General features: G+C 45.6%; 1 pseudogene; it reads left to right on the forward strand.

Annotated features, from left to right (window-relative positions):
• The window catches only part of LOC102770618, a 28,369-nt pseudogene extending 27,524 nt beyond the window's left edge, over positions 1 to 845 (forward strand).
• Positions 846 to 4,424: the final 3,579 nt, after the last annotated feature.

Raw genomic sequence — 4,424 nt, forward strand, 5'->3', positions numbered from 1 at the left:
TCAGCTTAAAAACAGTGCATTAACCAACAACAGCTTCAGCTGCCGTACTTCTCGGAACTATGCTAATGTATCTAGTGCCTCTCCACTTCTGGGCTGCAGAGTGCAATGTTGTCTACACCTCTGCTGTGCCCTTTGCAGGGAAAGCATCCCATGATGCTAGTGCACCATGGAACATGCCTGGGAAGTGCTACAGTGGCCCGAACAGGCTCTAAATTGGAGGTAAGCACAGTGGTCTGACTCCTAATCCCGCTGCTGGCCCTGAAAGGGGGCTAAGGTGCAGGAGCCTAAGGCACTTATCCAGCACTATAGGCAGGCCGCCCCATCCAGATTACCTCCATCTGTGGTACCTCCTTCCCCAGGCCCCTGCCACATCACAAGTCAGTCACGTGTGTGTGCTTCTTCTTCTTTCTTTGAGGGAAAATGCAGAAGGTGAGACAAAGGGGATGCCTGAACTTTATTTACCTTGGAGTGGATAGAAAGTCACAAGAGTTGTACCTGAAATTCTTAATATAACTAAGCATACATGCATGCATCCATAAGCAGATATGTATACGTGTGTAGTGTGTGTGTGTGTGTGTGTGTGTGTGTGTGTGTGTATAACCAAAATAGTGCAAAGTACTGGAAAGAGAAACATCTATCACACTCCCATTCTAATACTCTGTCATCACTTATATTAGTATATGTCTTCACTGTTTTTTCATAGGCAGCTCTTTATGTTGTTTTTTAATTCTTGTATTCCAGGAAATGGAAAAAAGCTCCCATCTTCATCCCCTACTCCTGACTCTGCCATTCCAGACACTGTGGAGGCTCCTCTCCTTCAGACCGGCCCCTACTCTTCCTCCTGACCCACAACTCACATGCTGCTCCACTGGAACTGGTCACTGCCACTTCTCCCCATGTTAGCTTCCTGTATGTGCTCCGGCTTTAGCTCAAGAATACCACTGGCTAAAATGATGAACTCTTGCCCAGTGTTCATATCAACTTTGGCCTCCTGGATACAAAGATCTCCCCTTTGTCAGGCAACATTTGTTGAACTGAGTACATCCTAGTCTGCCCAATTCTATACCACAATGCTGGAAGATTTTCGGACGGTGAAAGATGGTGGTGGGCAGGCAGTACTGTGGGACATTCTTTCAAGAATATTCAGGGAATTAGTTAATGCATCCTATCGTGGACAACTGTTGTTTCTGCCTTCCCAGTGTCCGCTCTCCTCTTTGTAGAAAGCATTCAGCTTTTGCTTTTGGAACCGCCTCTTAATCCACACAATTTTGGCGAGGCTGACATCACTACCACTCCAGGGCTGAGAAAAGAACCCACAATCTGGTCAATGAAAGCATGCTGGAGTCAGCAGAGGGAGACACAATTCTGGGAATGATAATTTTTTTTAAGTATTGGGTAATGGGAATCTGCCCAGTAAGGTTGCTGGGAGAATAGAATAATAGCGAATGCTTGCTGGAGAGGAAGAGAACACTGAGGAAAGCGGAGCTGAAAGGTGGAGGAGTTTTCTGATGACAATGCAGTCCTTTACATTGCACTGGTAGACTGCATTACAGTCTGGTGATACCGCAGTTCCTCGCTTTGGTTTGGTACCCACAGTAGCTCTGGGATCTGACAGCCCTGAAGTAGTCCTGCCTTTTCACTTCCCCCTGACTGGATGGTTCCTGTTGGAACATGGTGAACTGCACGGAGATGCTGGCAGGCCCTCTTTTTACCTCAGTAACATTTGGCATGGACAGTTGATCCCCAACACGCATGCAGGTGCTATATCTTGTCTCTGGTCTTCTTTTCCTTTTAATTTTTTATTCAATTCCTTTTTTTTATTTTAGGGAGATAGAGGAAAGGAAAAAGAGAAAGAAACATCAATTTGTTGTTCTACTTATTTATGTATTCACTGGCTGATTCTCGAATGTGCCCTGATCGGGGATCAAACCTGTAACCTTGGGGTATCGGGATGAGACTCTAAGCAGCTAAGCTACCCAGCCAGGGCTTGTCTCTGGTCTAGCTGAGTATATACAAGTCCAGATGTAAAGATAAACCCTGTAACTGATGCTGGCATTAACCTGTTAGGAGACTGCTTTGAATCCCCACCAGGGACTGAACAGCTAAAAGGAATCCTAAGCATTTAATACATAACCATTATGTTAATAAATACTCTCAATACAGGGTGGGCAGTAGGTATTTCCCAGCTTGCAGATGAGGAGGCTCATCTCTGGGGGAGGACCTGCACAGTGCCACGCGCCGACTGACACAGCTAGGGTTCCAACATAGGTCTCATTCCTGACCTTTTGCTACTTCCACAGTGCTCTACTGAAACTCAAGAATCCAAAAGCCTTCCTCATAAATGATTGAATTAATCTTTTAAAAAAAATAAAGCTTTCAGAAACAGCTTTAAAATCATAGCCACGCCAAACCTAAAAAGATGAACCCAGCCCATACTATCCTAGGTTAACAGGAAAGAGAACTATGAAACAACTGTGTGGTGAGAGCTCGACAGGAGAGGCACCCCGGGGTGATGAGGACACAGTGGGGGCTACCTCAGCAACTGCCAGGGCTTTGAGAATGACTAGGTGGCTCAGTGAGGGGAGCACTACACAGCTTTACTCTCGAGTCCTCTTATGGCAGGATTACTAAACCACACATGTTACAATGCAGCCATCTCCCAAAGTTCTGAAGTGCTTTTTATGACTTTGCCTTTTAAATTGCTTGACCAGCAGCTCATGTAATAGATGATTAACTATGATTCCTTGGCAATCATGGGGGCTTGGAAGTGCTTATGAAGAAAAAAAGTCTCACCTCTATTGTTTTTAATATTCTAACAAGGTGGGAATTGTTTCATTTTGAGGATACTTTACTATTTTTGCTCTTTTCTTTGCATAATTTGGAGCCAGTGTTGTTTTCCCTATGTTTGTTTGTTTGATTTTTGAAAACATTTCCATTGGTTTTTCAAAAGTTTACAGATCTTAGGCACGATGCCTTTAATTGCCTAATAGATAAAATAGCAGAGGTCGAAACTGTGCGGGAAGGTCCAGAAACCAAGTGCACTCAGCACTTAAAATAGCCCGAGGTCAGTTGTCGTGACCTGATACTGGATCTCTGCATGTAGCAAGCCAGGCACCATTTCAAAATAGAAGGTCCCCACGAATATCTTTCCTTAAAGACGAGAAAGGGCTTCCGAATGCCTGACCACTCCCAGATGCAGCAGGAAGAGGCAGCTGTCTCTACCATTTTCCTTCCTTGGGAACACCCTCTACTCCTAAAACAGAGACAAGGTGCCCAACGGCCTCCAGAGAGCCCAGCAGCAGTCCCACTCTCACGGCTGTGGTGACAGAGTAGTCACAGATTGGACACGTGAAGTTGTTGTGTGTCTTATTGTTGGGCTGGTTCATTTTCCTTCGTCTTTTAAGTTGGCCTCTGATTTCTAGAAAGTCACCTGCTTGCATCCATTTGAATATACAGTTCCCAAATCATAGCAGAAAGTGTTAAAATCAATCTGAATATTTTGGGATGTAAAGATCTTTAGGGGGTTAGGAATGGGGAGGAAACACAGAAATAACGAGTGCCCGGAGAACTCAGAGAAAACATCTCAATGTTTAAAAAGGTTATACAATGCAACTAACTTTCCTGCCACCCCAAATAAACCTGTAAGTATAAGGGAAGGGCAGAAAAGGCAAGAGGGCATCTTCCTGATTTTTCTGACCATTGCACACATCTCCCTGATTCCACAGAGGACACCCCAGTGTGGAGAAGTGAATTACTTAAGGCTGTCACAGCTGTTTAGGAGCTGAGCTGGGGCAGAAAGAAAGATAAGCCTCACTTACTCCTGAGGTGCCCATCACCTCCCCTGCAGGTCCCAAGAGAGGTCTCAGCAGAGCAGGGGGCACATCCAGAGCCACTAACATCAGGACCAAGAGGAGGAGTAAACACTCTGCCCTGACCCATCAACAGGTGCTGCCCGAGGCCCCTGCCTCAGGTATGAGGTCAGACTGTCTCAGAGATATGGGCCAAATGTGACAAAGAATCAAAGCAGTCTCCAATCCAGGTAGCCCCTGACAAAATGAGTTTTTATTTGCTTGACGGTAAAGGAATGATGTAGCTTGGCCTATGTCAGATGCCAAACATGGATAAATTATCCCACTCAAATGGCTTCTTAGAGCTAGCCCACCAAGAGCAGGAAAAGACCTGGCTGCCTATTGGCACTCCCTTGAGCTATTTAGTCACTTCTGAACACGGGCCAGAGTTCTTTGCACATGGACACTCTAGGCCCAGGTCACTAGTTCTCATCCACTCTAGAGCCAGATAAGGAATAATGGAAACCCAGGCTGGGCACACAGCTATGGTACTGCTTCCCACTCGTCACAGACTGGCTAAAATTGTCCATGGGCACCTCTACCGGTCTCCAACAAAGAACCAGCAGAAAAACTCAA

This window comes from Myotis davidii, unplaced genomic scaffold (assembly GCF_000327345.1).
Source record: "Myotis davidii unplaced genomic scaffold, ASM32734v1 scaffold547, whole genome shotgun sequence".
Lineage (NCBI taxonomy): Eukaryota > Metazoa > Chordata > Mammalia > Chiroptera > Vespertilionidae > Myotis > Myotis davidii.